The sequence below is a fragment of the Peromyscus eremicus genome, chromosome 10 (assembly GCF_949786415.1).
Source record: "Peromyscus eremicus chromosome 10, PerEre_H2_v1, whole genome shotgun sequence".
NCBI classification, from domain to species: Eukaryota; Metazoa; Chordata; class Mammalia; order Rodentia; family Cricetidae; genus Peromyscus; species Peromyscus eremicus.
The window spans coordinates 29,284,104-29,300,762 of record NC_081426.1 but is presented as its reverse complement, the minus strand read 5'-3'; the positions used below and the strand labels follow the sequence as shown (position 1 = coordinate 29,300,762).

Genomic DNA, 16,659 nt, shown 5'->3' with positions numbered 1-16,659 from the left:
CTGACAATCCAAACTACAATAGTGAGCTTGGTGTTTTCAGAACACGTTGCTGAATTAATTACTCTCTTAAGACATTCTTGTGTCTTAAGATAGTTTCCAGTAACAGAACTGTGAACAGATTCTAAATGGTTCACAGACAACCAAGGCTAAACAGTGAGAGACCATGGAAGAGCATCAGGAGACTGCAGAGATGGTCCCAACAGGGAGGGCAAGGGTACACAGGATGCATGTTTGAGTAGAATTACTTTTGATACACAGGAGCGAAGAAAGAACAATTTATCTATAAAATATGGCATCACTTAATATACAAGTGATGATATTCATAATTTAACTATGTATATTCAATAATAAGATGTACACATTGGATCCGGGAGTACAATTCTATCTAGAGAATGATTAGCATATGAGAGGCCCTGGGTTCCACTCCACACTGAAGATGACCAAGAAGCTGTTTTAAGATCTTACTGGGGGCTGGAGAAATGGCTGAGTGGTTAAGAGCACTGACTGCTCTTTTAAAGGACCAGGGTTCAATTCCCAGCACCCACATGGCAGCTCACAGCTGTCTATAACTTCAGGACCCAACACCCTCACACTCACACAAACATACATACAGGCAAAACATTGATAAAATAAAAATAGATAAATTTAAAAAAAAATCTCACTGGATCCTCTCTGGGGAGTGCTGAGCAGAACTGTGCCTCTAACACATTTGCACTGCAATGCCCACAACTCATGCATGTCCCCTCTCCAGCCACAAAGCATGGCAAATGAGCTGATGTTAAGGATGTTGAGATGGGGAGACAGACAGTCCTGATCATTCAGGCAAGCTCCATGGAGTCCTGGAGCCCAGTGAAAGGGATGGGGAGAGGTGTCAGTTAGTAGACAGCATGTGTAGGGTAGGGCCCAGGACAGAAGATGGAGGCAACAAAGCCTCCAGGAAGAATCAGCCCTGTGACACCATGACTTCAGCCAGGTCACCAGAGCCACAGGTCACCACATGACAAGCTGTAAAGCCACAGCCTTATAGTTTCTTGTTTGGGCAGCTCCAGAAGCAAACACAAGGGACTGCAGGGGTCACAGCACAGGATGTCTGCCTGGAACAGTACTGTGAAGGTCAGTCACCACTGCAAACTGCTCCAGGACCAGAGAGCAGAGAGCAGCGGCACCAGGCTGTCTTCCTCTGGGGCCAAGAAACCCCTGGCTTCTCTAGACAAGAGTCCATGAACACAGAAGGCACTGACTGGGCCTGAGATAGGCCCTCCGCAGAGCCCAACCTCATCAGCACAGGTGCCGTCAAGCCACATTCTCTAACAGGGACCTACCCCCAGCAGACCCCCGTCCATCTCTTGCCCTTCCCCACAGCAATCATACCCCTACCCCCACCCAGCAAAACCTGTGGCTGTCAAACCCCCACCTGGCACCACCTACACCAACTTCTACATCAGGCACCCACCAAATACCAACAGCTGTCCCAGTGGCAACACCCCACAGGTTCAAGATGATGGTCCCTGGCCTCCCAATTACTGCAGCAGCCTAATACCAACCCCACTCCTAGGCCCTTCCTGAAGAACCTTATGGAGGCCCAGGCCTGTCCTCCTACCCGTCCATCTTCCTGACCCTGGCAGACCTGGATCTGGATCCATGAGAACACAGGATAGAGGTAGGATCAGCAGGTTTTTAAGCCACATGGTTGTCACCAAGCAAGGCCCAGAGCAGCAAGGTGAGAAAAAAATAGCCCTTTATGTGAAGACCTCTCAGCCCACAGACCAGGGGGCCACAAGGCCTCTGCTCTAGAGGACACCATTGACTTCTGACACTTGCTGCTTCATGAATTACTCCCAAAGGCAGTGGCAACCCAACTGCTCTCAACCAGGGAGTCCTAAGGAATCTCCTGTCTGCTTCTTCTCCTTAAGGACCCAACTTCTGTCCAACTGAACTCCAAGCCCCCACTCTGAGCTCTCCCTTAAAAATTTGCTATAGCTGAGCGGTGGTGGTGCACACCTTTAGTCCCAGCACTTGGGAGGCAGAGGCAGAGGCAGGCAGATCTCTGAGTTTGAGGCCAGCCAGGGCTACACAGAGAAATCCTGCCTTGACAAACAAACAAACAAACAAACCCCACTTGCTATCAACTCACAAGCTACATACCTTACACACAAAGCCTCCCTCCCCTCCCCTTCCTCTCCTCCTGTCCCCTCTGGATCTCTCCTCCCCTATACATGCATCAGCCTCCTTAGGAAATTCAGGCCCCAGGGCCTCAAGCTGCCCCACCATGCTTTCCTAGTCACATGGCTGTCCAACACTGCCTCTGCCACAAGGCATCCCACCCACCATAGGGCCCTGGGTCCCCTCTTAAGTCCTGTGCACCAGGGTCCCCTCACTGTGCTCCCAGACCTCTGAAACCCGGCTCTCTCTTCCCTGCCGGCTCCAGCTCATGGCTGGCCTCCGTCTGTGACAGCCTCTCTTCTCTCTCCCCTTCTCCTGCTCAGCCTCTAGGCAGGGGTCCCAGCTGACCTCATCCCCAGGGATTTTCCATGACTGGTCCCCTATACACATCTCCCGAAAGCATGCCCAACACCACAGTGCCAGCAGAGTCCAAACATCCTCAGAGACAGGGCCAGCTCCCCAGATGTCAGAGGAAGGCAGCCAGCCCATAAGGGCCCCTAAGAGAGCACCCCTAAAACCTTGTCAAGGACATGCAGATACCAGAAGGTACCACCCCAAGATAAAGTTATCCAAACAATGGCAGACCACTACAATAGAACATCTCCTAAGCCCAAAACATGGGGCTGAATGGTGGCCATCCACAGCATACAGCAGAGCAAGGGGAACCATAAAGGCTGGGGCCCTGTCCCTGAGCTACACAGGAGGATGAAACACGAGCTGGGTTTGTCTGCAAGGGGACAGGAGGGCCCCTACCTCAAGGGTATGTTTGGGGTTGTCCAACTTAAATTGTAGGTTTGGGTGAATAGAGAATTCTCTTCAGTAAACCCTGGCCACAGCTGAAATTGAAGCCAGGTGCCAGCATCTGGTAAGATGTCTGGCCTTGTTTGACTTTTTAAAGGAGGAGGAGCTACGAAAAAGAAACCCAGAGAATAATGGGAGGGATCATGTAGCTATTAAAAGAAAGAGAGGGCCCCACCCTACCCTGCAACTCAAGGGACATAGGCTGTAGTGTTAGGACAAGACACCAAGGGACCCCATTAGTTCTATCTAGTCTCTAAATGAGCTGCTGGTGGCTTGGATCCTGGGAAAGTAATGATTAGTGGGAGTCAATGGTGGGTAGGGAGGTTCAGAAGTCAGTGGGTCATTTCCCAGAGCCAAAGATGGACAAGGAGCTGTGTGCTCAAAAGTTCTGAGCAGAGAACAGGGAACATGGAAAGTGCCCCATAAAACATCAGAGCAAAAGGACAAGAACGTGCCACAGACAACACTTAAGCTGAGAGGACACAGAACTTCAGCCGCCACACCCACAGGACCAAAGGCTCCAGGCCCAGCCCACTAACACACCGGGCTGGCCACTCCTCCCACCAGGCACCTGTGTGAATGAGCACAGCTTTGCCCATTCCTAAGACACAAACCTGTGGTGACTGGAGGAGAGTGACCAGAAAGGGCAGCACCTCCACCTTGTGTCCCATTTGGATGTGATGATCCAGCTGGGCCTGCAGACATCCAGATGAGATCTGTCCTGCAATCTCTAGTTAGTCTTCTCCATCTGTCATCATCTGCACTGAAAGGTCCAGCTCTGGTCTCAGGGGACAGGTGGACCACTGTGGGGGAACCGTGCCCAGCCCAATGTCCTCACACAGGCATCAGCAGAGAGGTGGCCAGATTCCTCATGGCCACTCCCTAGAAACACTAAACAGACTGGTGGCCTGTACCAACTGTCCACAGGTTGGCACAAGGATGTGAGTGCCTAGTCAAGGACTGAGTACCAAGAATCCAATAGGCACCCATAATGCTCTACAAAGCCCTGGCAAATGTCATCTGCCTGGATGCCCCAGTATCCTAGTGAGACATGCCCAAACGCCCCAGGGAAGTCGAGTATCCCCGTCTGCCTTTCTAAAGACTGTTCCCTTTCTGAAGGCTGCCTTCTCAGTCAGCATGCCCTGCCTGCTTTCCCAGAGGCACCTCAAACAGCTTCACTGGAAGGAGCGGGCTGCTGTGCCCACATCTGTCCCACACATGGACATGAAAGCTTTCTCCATGCCAGGCAGGAGAGAACCAACAGGGACAACCAGGGCCCACCTGCGGAGCTCACTCAGGGAGCTGCAGGTCCGTGCAGAGAATCTAAGAAAGAAGGCACCAGGCTGAGGGCAGAAACACGCTGGCTCCCCTCCTCATCACCTACCCACCTCACCTGCACCCGCCTCTTGGAACACTCTTCCCACCTCCCACTCCCAGGGCCACTATCAGAAGCTCAAATCGCATGGGCTTGCTTCTTGCCCTGGTGTACTCGTAACATGCTAAATGAGACTTGTCCCCCCAAACTCACATTAATTCACCGATGCAACAGGATTTAAAAGTAACGGAACATTGAACACATTAGGCCTACCCTGTAATAAGTAGTAATGCTGGTCTCACAGGAGTGGGTTAGTTCCCACCAGAGCAGGCTGTCAGAAAGGGTATGTTTGGCCCCTCCCTGCCGGCTTCCTCTTGCTTGTGTTCCCACTCTGTGGTGCTAGATCACCATGGCCATGAGACTGACCAGGGGCCAGTCAGAAAGGGCTAGTCAAATTTGGAGAGTTACACAAATTTTTTTACCTTATTGAGTACCCCAGTGTTGGGTATTTTTGCTATAGTGACAGAAAGGGAGATGTCTATGGCAGGGCCTTTAGCAGGGGTCCCCATGATCGAGAGGGCAAGGCACATCCCCACCCTCAGAGGAAGAACTCTGCCAGAAGCTGCTGAGCTGAGCCAGAGAAAGGGTTGTTCCACACTCCACTGGGAAGTGGAGGAACCTTTAGGAGGCAGGGCCGACTAGAGGAAGCTAGGTCATCAAGATCTGTTAAGGTTTGGATGTGAAATGTCACCAACAGCCTTTATTTAGAACACTTGATCTCCGGCCAGTGGTGCTGTTTTGGGAGGTTGTGAAACCTTTAAGGTGTGGGACTTAACTGGAGGAAGAGGGTCACTGGGGAGTAGACCCTGAGAATTAGCCTGGTCCAGTTCCAGCCTGAGCTCTCGCCTCCTGATCTGCACAGATAGAACAATCTGTCCTGCTAACTCCCACCACCAATGATGCCCCAGTCACCATGCCTTCCACACCATGCTGGACTGGATTCCCTTAAACCAACCACGAGCTAGAGTTAACTTCTCCTCCCTGGAATTGCCTCTGTCAGTTATTCTATCTCAGCAACAGGAAAAATAATGAGACATGGTGTGCCCTTGAAGGAGTACTGGAACCCCAGCTCCTTCCTGCCTGTCTTTCACTTCCTGGCTGCCAGGAAGTAAGCTCTGCTCCACCGTCTGCTCCCCTCCATGATGACTTCACACAGGCTCAAGCCATGAAGTCCACCGACCACACACATATCTATATCAATCACTCGGGAGCCCGATGAGCACACATTCAGAAGGAAACCAAACACCAGAGGACTGGCGAACACCCTGGCACATTTCCCAGCTGCCCACAGCGACAGGGCCGTCCATCCTCCAGGAAAGGAAACCATTATGCTGTGCCCAGCCCAACCCAACCCCCTAACAAGTACTGTGAGGATGACCAGCCTGGGACACACGAGCTCTCCCAGCTGGGCAGAAGCACAGGGCTTTGTGGCTGGGGTCGGGACCACTCCTTGCTCCCTGCCAGGTTACCTGTACTGGTCACCCTATAAGACGGGCACATGCATACAGCACTGTCTCTCTAGCTGTTCCAAGGTTCAGCAGAGCAGACAGCACCTCAGTCAGATAAATAACCAACGAGGGGCATGCACCGCACAGGTCTCTCAGTAAGGCAGGCAGGAAGCCCCTGCTAAAGCCCAGTTATGCCAAAGAAATCCAAAGGACTCGAGGAGGAAGGAGGAGGACAACTCCCAGTTTCCTGTTCAGCACACTATGTTTACCACCCCCTGGAACACTCACCTGCATCTGTCTTCCCAATCCACACCCTCCTATAAACACATCCTGACACCCAGTCCTACTCTGAGCAGTCACCGTCCCATAGCACCTAATGCTCCAGAGTCCCTGCTTGTGAAAGCCAGCTAGTGAAGGACATGGACTAAACAAGACAGCCAGAGTCTAAACAAGACAGCCAGAGTCCCTCTAAAAGGCCTCTGGGAAAAGAGGACTCCCAGGAAAACTGAGGGGCATGATTCCACATCATACAGTGTGAACAGGGATTATCTCGCAGGCCATGACTCAGGTCATATGGAGTGCCAACAAGGAGATCCAGAGAACCATCAAGTTTCTAAGAAAACAATGGCATCAGAAACACTACCAGATGGAACTAAAAAGGCAGAGGGCCTCAGGAGGACAGTGGGCATTGGATCCTGCAAACCCTCCTAACAGGAAGCAGGCAAGGAGTGTCTGAGCTGCAGGAAGAGCACATTCCAGGAGGAGAGACCAGACTCGGAGGGATATTGTGGTCTTGAGGTTTAACAAGGAACCTGCAGCCATTGCCAGTCCAGGCTTCAGGGTGGCCACAGCTCTGACCCCGACTCGTCTCCATTCTTCTTCCCACTGAGCAGGAAGGCCTGCTGTGGTGGTGGCTTCAGCTGACATTTGTCCTGGGTACGGCCTGGTGGACTGACAGCTTATCCTTTCAGTTTATTCTATAGATGGAGATCAGCTCTCCTCCAGGGGCTTTAGTCAGGCTCTCATCTGCATCAAAGCCAACTCAAGTGCTAGATTCGGACCTGCTACTGCCGTGGAAGGGCCATAGGGAACATATTCTGTATACAGGTAAGGGCCGGGGACCAGCAATTGGCAGGGAGAGGCGACCTCTGAGATGTCTATCAACAGGCCTCCTACTCATCCTGCCTTAATAGTACTCTTGCCTTGGATGAAAATGGACCTAGTGACTCCCTTCCAAGTACTAAAACAAGGCAAAAGTGATGAGGTGTCACCTCCGAGGTTAGGTTACAAAAGGACTGTGGCTTTTCTGTCTTGCCTCTCCCTTCTGTCTCACTCTAAGAGAGATGGCGGGTTGTGAGCTTCCCTAACTAGACACCCACATGACAGGGAGCCAACAAGATGGGAAGTCTGCCAGCAGCTGTATTAGCAACCTTGGAAGAGGATCTACTGGGGCCAGCAACTGCCACAGGTGAACCTTGGAGCGACTCCCCCGACCACAGCTAGGACTGACAGCTAGATCCCACCTGTGTGAGCCCTGACCACAGAAGCATGCTGTGTAAGCTGCTGTGCTGGGGACAAGCTGCCTGTTCAGCCATGGATGACTAATGTCACAGAGAACACAAAATGAAAATACCATCCTTTGATCTGCCGGCACTCCACTATAAACACACACACAACAACATTGCTAGGTGGCCAAGCATGGGTAGGTGTTTTCAGACAGGTTCCCTAAAACGGAGCCTGTGACAGGATGACAGGGGAGCCAGGCTGCAACATCAGAGCTGTTCCAACAAGAAAGCCGAAGAACTGGCTGGGAGTGACCACCACTGGACAGCCACCTGACAGCTTAAGGTCTCATCATCAAGTCTACTAATCACACTGACCAATGAAGAAATGAACTCGGACACACCATGGCTCCCGATCCCCACTCAAAGACAGTTCTCAGAGTCTGCTGAGAGTCCTTGGCAGCTCATGTCCCCAATGTGTTTGAGAGGAGCTTAGCAGCCACTGCACTGTCAGTGTGCCCAGGGGCTGATGGGGCAGCGCTGGCTCAGTAAGCATAGAGTCGATCCCCTCCCATGCTCTTCATCAGGCAGGGTTCCTCCGGGGTCTCTGTAAAGGTTTCAACGGTTGAGGCTCCAAGAAACCTGAGATCAAATATTGGACCACACAGATGCCTTAATTCTGCTCTTGCATAGCAAGCCTTTTTCTCCCTATCCCAGTCAATCTTAATACAAAGATTCAATCCATTGCTAAGTGGCAGCACAGAACTTAGGCATTCAGAATTCCTTTCAATAGTGAATCTGAGTTCATCTTAGATTAAAACGTTTCAAAGAAGTAGGGATGGTAGAGAAGAACGTGAAGACATCCACCTTTGGCCTGCTCCACTTCTCCAAATACAACTATCATCACAGCTGAGGAATACTGACAGGCAGAGGGATCAGAGGCAACGCAGCTAGGCTAATGTCACAGCTGTCACATGAAACAAGCTTCAAATGCTGGCTGAGCTTAGATATCGGGCCTCAGGAGACAGGTCATAATGATCATGGGTGGCTTTCACAGCCCGTCCCCAGAGGACTCACAAGTGCTCAGCTCTGTTGCACCCTCCAAGTACCAGCTAAGGTGCCAAAACCCAAAGAGCAGTGTTTCCCATAGAAAGTAGAGCCAGGACTTGCTGCACACCCAGGGACCTGAGAAGAGAGAAGACCAGGAACATAGGATGTCCAGAGGCTGCCTCCAGGCAAAGCTCAACTCACACTTACCTGTTTTCAGATTTAGCAGCAAAGATGTTATCTCAAAATGCAAAAGGTTTGCTTTTCTAGTCTTTGAGCAACTATAATCTTTCATGATATGAAGTTCACAACTAGTAAAACCCAAAGGCTAGCCTATTCACGGAAACAAAGATATACAAGCTCTCAATATAAAAGAAATGTAAGTGCAAGGCTACCAAGGACTAGCACACTTAGAGATCCAAAAGGTGGTAGAGATCCCATCGTGTGCACGCAGACAGGGCCTCCAGCTACTCACAGGATCCCAGCAGAGGTGGGGTGAGAGAACAGTGTCACTGAAGGGGTGAGGAAACACGGGAATGGGCACTACCCCTTGGTCTCCTGGGATTCTCCACTGTCGAACTGCAGAAACCAGCAGTGCCCATTTCTGCAGTGCCCACACAGGTTGAGGACCCAATTCTCTGGGCAGGGAAGAGAGCCATGAGCCATAGGAGCCAACGAGGACCTGACTGCATGGGGTCCACCTGCCAGAGGTCGAAGACCTTCAAATGCAATAGCAGCAGCACATTGACCCAAGAATCAGCAGAGGAGGTAGCTAGCCTTCATCACTACTCCATGAGACCCCACGGCTGGTTGAGACCAGGGCTAGCCCTGGGAATGGATGCCACCCTGGCCCACAGTCTGCTAGGCAGAGGCCATTTGTCAACTCATTCCTCTGGCTCTGGGCACCAACCTAGGCTCCCGAGTTTTGGGAAAGTGATAGGACATGATGCAGAGGCCACAGCTCATCAGGACATGGGTCCTCACTGTCAGCGGCTCTGTAGTGGCAATTCTGACCCCAAAAACACACACCAGTTCCAAATCTTTGAAATATTTAAGAGTAAACCACCCCAATTTTTCCATTTCATTTTTATTTGATCTTTCCATTTTATCTCTACTTGACATTTATTCCTGTTTGTGGTATTAAACCTGTGCAAAGTGAGTCTTTGAAGAGAGCTGACTGATTCCACAAACAAAAACCTGAGACATTCACATCATTAGATGCTGCATAAAAGACAAAGACCTTTTTGGCATTCCAGCATCTCAAGCACTATGCATCACTATTTTCTCTGACAAGCCTAACTATAAAGAGACAAGGCCATTTGTTCCCTGGTGCCCATAGTCCCACCCAAGGAGCCTGAGCTTCCCCATCCTGGGGGCACCTTGCTCTCCTGTTCCTAGCTAACTTTACTACAGTTCCTTCACAACTGTCCCCCTGCACCAATTGCACAAAGCACAGAAGCATAGCTGTCTAGGATTCTATACCCAGCTAAACTAAAAAGGAACTAGACAGTAAGAAGGATGGCTTCAAAATCAAGAGGAAAAGCTCTCAGTTACATTTCTTAGCTACCAAAAAGAATAGAGTTTTAACAAAACAAGGATGGATCTGAGATCACACAGGAACCCAACACAGAGCAGTATAGCAGACAACCCTAGGTGACAGCTCTGTGCAGATCTTGGGACGTCACAACAGACTGGAGCAGGGTCTTTCAATACCACCAGCTGTGGGGGTAGACTAACATGAGGATGTAATGAAATCCACCAGGGACAGCAAGATCAATCCATAAGTGCATGATGAGAGCTGTTCTGCAGGTCCTTGCTCAGCTCAGTGATGGCAGCTAGTTTAAGCAAGAAGCCCCACTACAGAAAGGGGTATGGAGAGATGGCTCAGTGTTTAAGGGCTCTTGACTCAATTCCAGCACTTAATGGTCGCCAGCGACCACCCATAACCACAGCTTAGGGGATCTGACAGGAATGCACATGGTTCACAAACATACATGCAGGTAAAATAGTCATACACGCAAAAGTATCTTTTTTAAAAGATCGGACATGGGGGAGAATGTGCAGAGAGACCTGAAGACTCCACCCACCTAGGGTGGCCCCTCTGGGGCTAGGTAAGTGGCACAGAATGCCACTGTTGAATTTAAACCCATGGGTTAGTTCCCAACAAACAGGTGTCATGGAAGGGAAAACTAAGACTATGGCTCAGAGATAGATGAGTGATGTACAAAACATATGCATGTAGCATACAGTGTGTGCACATGTATGTAACTGCCTGAACAAGGAAGGGAACACATGGGGATGTCCTTATTACAAAGCTGGGACAGTGCGGTCATAAGAGAACAAGAAAAGAAAACAAAGGACAAATGACATTGAGTGGGGTCACTAACTAGGTTTGTTCCTGCCTGGAACAAGTGACTTCTCCATGGGAGAAACTGGGCACTTCTAAAAATGGTAGCCCCTGAAAATCAGAAGCAAAGTGCATATTTGAGCTTGTTTGCTTTGGGATTTGAAGTTTGGGGGCTTTTTTTTTTTAATGATTCTGGTTTTTTTTTTGAGGGGGTTGATTTTGTGTGTGTGTGTGTGTGTGTGTGTGTGTGTGTGTGTGTGTGTGTTGTTTTGGAGACAGGGTTTCCCTGTGTAGTCCTGGCTGTCCTGGAACTCAATTTGTAACCAGGCTGGCCTCGAACTCAGAGGTCTGCCTGCCTCTGCCTCCCCAGTGCTGGGATTAAAGGTGTGTGCACCATACCCAGAAAGATTGTTTTCTTAACTACGTGTATATGCTCATGAATTCCAGAGCCTTAGGAGGCCAGAGGCATTAGTTCCTCAGGAATTGTATCTATAGGGAGTTGTGAGCTGTCCAAGGCAGGTTCTGGAAACAACATGGGTCCTCTGCGAGAGCAGTACACAATCTCAACCACTGAGCCATCTCTCTAGCCCAGTGACTTTTGTTTTGAGCCGTCACACTTGACCCAGGCTCCAGCATCCAACCCATCATCCTCCTGACTCAACCTCCTGAGTGCCGGGGTTACAGGCTACTACTGAGCAGACTTCTGGAGACTGTTGTTTTCACTGGCCTGCTGAAGGATTGGGAACCCCACCTCCCTAAAGAGAAAGAACCAATGGACACTGCACCCTCTTACAACTGGGCGTACATCCAGAAACACTTCCACAGGGCAGTGCCACCACAAACTACTGCAATCCTTGGTGGGTGGGACCCTTGGGTAGATCCCTGTGTCCCACCCTGGAGAAGATGCAGGACACAGCTGTTCTTCAGTGAGAAGGGGAAAACATACCAGGAGCTTTGCAGATGTAAACTGAGAACTTTGGATCTCCTGGCAACCCTCAATGTCCTCAAAGACCAAGGCAGAGGGAGGCTTATGACAGAGGAGGTCACATGATGCTGGAACCAAGCCCTGAGCCCAGGGATGAGATGAGGGTCCACCTGACATGAGAAGTTAGGAGATTCTCCCTGAGCCCCAGAGGACACGTGGCCAGTGAGACTTCTGGCATCGAGAGACATGAAGAATAAACTGTTGTTTTAAGCCACTAAATTCAAGTCTCTGCAACAGCTCAATATGAAACTAAAGCAAGTGCTGACTAGTAAGTAAATGTTTGCAAGGTTTCCAGCAAACTCTCTCTCTCTCTCTCTCTCTCTCTCTCTCTCTCACACACACACACACACACACACACACACACACACACACACACCACCGTTAAGGGCCCTCGGCCACCCCACACCATCATGGTGCACTTGCTGCCAGAGCAAGGCAGGGAGCCCACAAGTAAGGCAGTACTCTCCCTTGGCCAGATGGGACCTGCATGCTGGCTCTGTCTCAGATACAGATGTCAAATGGCAACAGGATTAGAAATGCAGGGCTCAGCCTCAACCTCTCCCACTTCTGGGATCCTCAAAGGACCTACTGCAGCAGCCGGTTCATCAGGCTCAGTATCGCCTCTGTGACCACCCACCACCATCCCATCCTCTTGAGGTGGCTGTTCTAAACATAAGGCAAAACATGAGCCATTCCTTGACCCTGGGCCCCTCCTGTGTGCCACGTAGAACCACAAAGTGCCTCCTGTCACAAGCTGGCACTCGGTGATGCACTGCAATTAGGTCCTCTCAGTATGGACCCTTGCCTTCTCCTGACTCCTGCAAAGCCTGGAACACACATGCCACCCCAAGTCTGAGGGCCTTTCCTCAGCTCTGCTATTTGCTGGCCTCCTCTGCCAGCTCTCCAGCCTCTCCCTCTCCTCTTCACTGTCAGAGGCAACCTTCCTTCTGAGTCCCCCTTGAGGGTGCGTTCCAAGAAGCTTCACAGAAATGGCCTTGCGTCTTTTAAAGACCCAGATTCCTGGGCACCTGTCCCCTGTCTTCATCATTGCAAGGTCCTACCCCAGAGCCTTACCTAAGCCATGCCCCTCTACCCCCATGACCTTCCCTGTCTCAACAGTGTCCCTGAGGCCCCAAATAAAAAAGGTGTAACATTTTTATTCCAGTCTTTCTGCAGAAGAAACTTCATACCGACAAGTGTGCTTCCTTCAGAAACTTTTAAAACTTAAGCACAATCCCTTGATGCATAATTGATTTTGCTCCTCTCCCCCCACCCACACACACCAGTTGCTTACTGTAGGCTCAAGGCTATACTCCCAGGATGACTTCCCTTGTACCAGCCTCCCCTCTATCTACACTCCATGGATCTGAGCCCATTCCAGGAGCCTGGGCCCCTCCATTTGTATTCTATGGGTCAGAGCCCCTCTGTCTACACTCCAGGGGTCTGAGCCCCCCGCCCCCCATCTACATTCCATAGCTGAGTCCCCTGTCTACAATTCACAGTTCTGCACCCCGGTCATTACTCCACAGGTCTGGGGCCCCCTGTCTACACTCCACGGGTGTGAGCCCCTCCGTGTACACTCGACAGCTCTGAGGCCCCTTGTCTATACTCCACAGCTCTAGCCCCTCTGTCTATACTCCATAATCCTCGCTGTGGGCTGCCCTGCGTTCTTGCCCTACATTTCCTCAGTTCGGGTCCCTTGGAAACGGTCTCTGTCCAAACAATGCACCCGTGGGCTGAGTTGGACATTAAATCCCCCTCATTGCCGGCCGGGCCCGCTTCTGAGCCGGGTCAGATCCCACCCGGGTCCTGTGGGCTGAGGCCCGTGCAGAACCTGCACATCGGGCCTGTGTGGGACCCCGGCCGCCGGCCGCGCGAGCAAGTTCCCGGAGTCCCGCGCGAACAAAGAAGGCGCGGGCGGCGCCCGAACTCGGCCCCACCGCCGCAGGCCGACTAGCCCGGGCCGTGCGGGGGCGCGCGCCAGGGAAGAAAGACGCGCGAGGAGGCGCGCCGGCCCCGCTCACCTACCGGGCCGCCGCTTGCTCCCGCCGGGCGCCCGCCGAAAGCACCAACGGTCACCGCCGTCGCCGGGCCGGGGGCGGGGCTCCGGGAGGGGCGGGGTCCGGCCCCGGATAGCGGAGCCCCGGCTCCTGGGGGCGGAACCCAGTCACTGTAGGGCGGGCCCCAGGGTCTAGGGGGCGGGGCTCGGTGAGGGGCGGGTCAGGCCGTTGTGGACTCCGGGACTCGGACCCGCGAGGTCCAGCTTCTGGGGGCGTGGCTCAGGGAAGGGCGGGGTCCAACCAATTTGGAGGGTGGGGCGCAGTATCTTGGAGGCGGGGTTCACTCTGGATCCTACGGGCTCAGGGTTTTGGAGCACGCGGGGTTTGGGGGACGGGGTTTGATGAGGAGGCGGGTCAGGGACCGACAGGGTCCCGCTTCTGGGGGCGCGGCTCCTGGTAGGACAGGGTCCGGCTATTGGACAGCCGCTCGCGGGGGACAGACGGCTCCCAGGACTGGGGTGCTCAGGAAGTAGGGACGTGCCCGGGAAATAAGACCTAACGGAAAGCACAACCTCCTAGGCAAAGGGATAGGCAGGGGCAGGGCGGGGCCTGCAGGCCGGGGCGGGACTTCCGCCCGGTGGAGGCGGTTTTGGTCTAACTGAGGGGCTGAGTTGCCCCACCGAGCCGCAAACGCCTGAAAGGTTTCTTTTTGAGTGGCTCCGGAGGGCTGGAAAGTGTGGTCTCCTTCGCGTGTAGAGAAAGGTGATCACTTCGTCCTCCTTCAAGGGGACGGGGCTGAGACCCGATGTACTTGGGAGGGGTGAGAGGGGAGTTACCCACCTGCCACGAGAAGGGTGATCCGCCTGAGAGGTGTACGTTTAGAGGTGTGTACCTTCCCTGCTCCAAGCACGCCCGGGCTATAATGCAGTAGTTGTACAAAGTGGTTTTCTAGCTCCTTCGCCCAACCTTTCCAGAAACGCTGGGCCTTGTCTACCACAAGGAGACCTTCCTTCGAGGAAAGATGACGAAGGCGGGATTCCCCTTCCCTTCTCAAGTTGGCTTCCTAGCAACCACAGCTTCTTCGGAAGTTTCGTTCTGAGTTAGTCAGTGACTAGCTAAAGTACTTTCAGAAAACAGGCCGCTGGGCGTTTTACGGAAAAATCTAAATGTTAAGAAAAAAGTCCAATCCAGGAACTCACTGGCTGGACTCTGTTTTTCTCAAACACTACCCCAACCTGGCTCAAGCTTCTTGGACTTGAGATTAAATCATCATGAAAAACCCACAGCAATAACCTTCAACATTCACTTCCTTAAATCAGGAAATGTAAGTCATGACTGGTAGTCCCTTCAGGGCTCCCAGAAGGACAGCAAACCGCTGGGTTTCTGGTCAGTGTGCAGCTTCAGGTTGCTGCGTAGGTAGACACATCGGTTGTCAATGTGTCCTCCTGGGTAGGAAGCCCCGGGACATTGGGCCAGCGGGAATAGCATAGACCCTGTTTCTGTGCATGCTGCACCACCGCACACCTTTCTCTCACCGTGGCCTCACCCACCTCCTTCAACCTCCTCAGCCAGAATCTCTCTGCCCTTTCCTTCTTGGTCCTGCTTCCTCCTCTCCTCTTTTTTTCCCCTTTAAACGTTCATTGCTGATCCATTCTCCAGGCTGCAGCCAACCCCGCTACTCAGCACAGCCCTGTCCTCTCCTGTGGTCACTGCACTTTCTGTCCTCTCCCCTATCCCATGGCCACTCTGTCCTTGCTTTCAGCCCTAGAGATGCTGACAGTCCTCCTGTAGCCTGTAACCCTGACCATCTGCTCCCTGGCAGAACTTCAGCCATGTGAGACCTAACATTGATTAAGCTGTCCTGAAAGTACAGAGGAGGAGGTAGGGAGAAGGCAAGGCGCCTCTGCTCCGCCAGAAGGAAACCAGAAGGAAGCGGGTCACAGGGCCCTGACTCCCAGAGCTGTGGGTGGGGCCGAGAAGAATGGAGAGCAGCAAGCAGAGAAGCTGTGAAGGATGTCCAGCACAGGGGACACTGGACTGACCTCCACATGCCTTACAGACTTGGGGTAGTAGCAAGGAGGAGAGCTTAAGGAACAGTCCCCAAGACTGTCCCAGGACCTGGGTCCTCGGGCTGATGGAAAAGCTGTTTACAGTGTGGAAACTCTACTCCTCCGGCTGGGGATGAGCAGACCATGTTCAGCCCATGTTCTGTTCCTTCACTGCCTTAGGTTGCCATCTCTCTGATTTAGGTAGTGCCCTCCCTTACAAGGGCAAGCATGCAGAGCCCAAGACAGCCAGAAATCAGTCACCTGTCTGAATCATCAGGCAGGGAATTCAGAGGTGGGTCCAGCGTGAGGAGCCACATGAGGAGCCCAAGCTGGACAGCTTTACGTTTTGGAAGATGGGGAAGTTCTAAAGATGGACGGGGAGATGGCTGCACAGGGTACCTGTGTTTGATGCCAATGAACTGGTGATGATGGTGTTGACATGGAAACCACGTGGAGGTTCCTCAAAACATTAAAAATATAAGTGTGTCATCTAGCAGTCCCACTGGTGTGTATCCAGAGGAAATGAGGTTAGCATGTCAGACAGCTGCGCCCCATGCTCACTGCGTCACTGTTCACAACAGCCAGGATATGGAACCCACCTAAAGCACGGGAGTAAAGAAACTATGGGATACAATAGCACTCTATGCAGCCTTGAAAATGATCTAGAGGACATCATGCTGAGTAATTAGAAAGGCAAATACACATGCCTGCAGCTTTGGTCTGCCCTCCTGGGGCCTCCCATAACTTACTTGGCTATGGGGTGAAAGCATGGAGACTTGGCTTGGAGTGCCTGAAACGCTCCCCTTCCAGAACAGAGCTGTGACCCTTGCACTGGGGAAAACCTTCCCCTGGAGCAGAGCTGTAACACTTTCACTGGGGAAACTCTCCCCTAGAGGAGCAGAACTACAACACTTACATTTGGTTCCGTGACTCCGATAGGCTC

The 16,659-nt window shown here is 52.1% G+C and overlaps 1 protein-coding gene across 8 annotated transcripts in view; it reads right to left on the bottom strand.

Annotated features, from left to right (window-relative positions):
• The window catches only part of Rgs12 (regulator of G protein signaling 12), a 101,677-nt gene extending 86,950 nt beyond the window's left edge, over positions 1 to 14,727 (bottom strand). For 7 of the 8 annotated variants that reach the window (XM_059275746.1, XM_059275739.1, XM_059275742.1 and 4 more), the window contains exon 1: positions 14,509 to 14,727. The gene's annotated coding sequence lies outside the window, so the exon portion shown is untranslated. Of the gene's footprint in view, positions 1 to 13,696; positions 13,850 to 14,508 lie in introns of those variants that run through there. The other variant, XM_059275740.1, reaches the window with a different exon arrangement.
• Between the last annotated feature and the right edge of the window lie 1,932 nt (positions 14,728 to 16,659).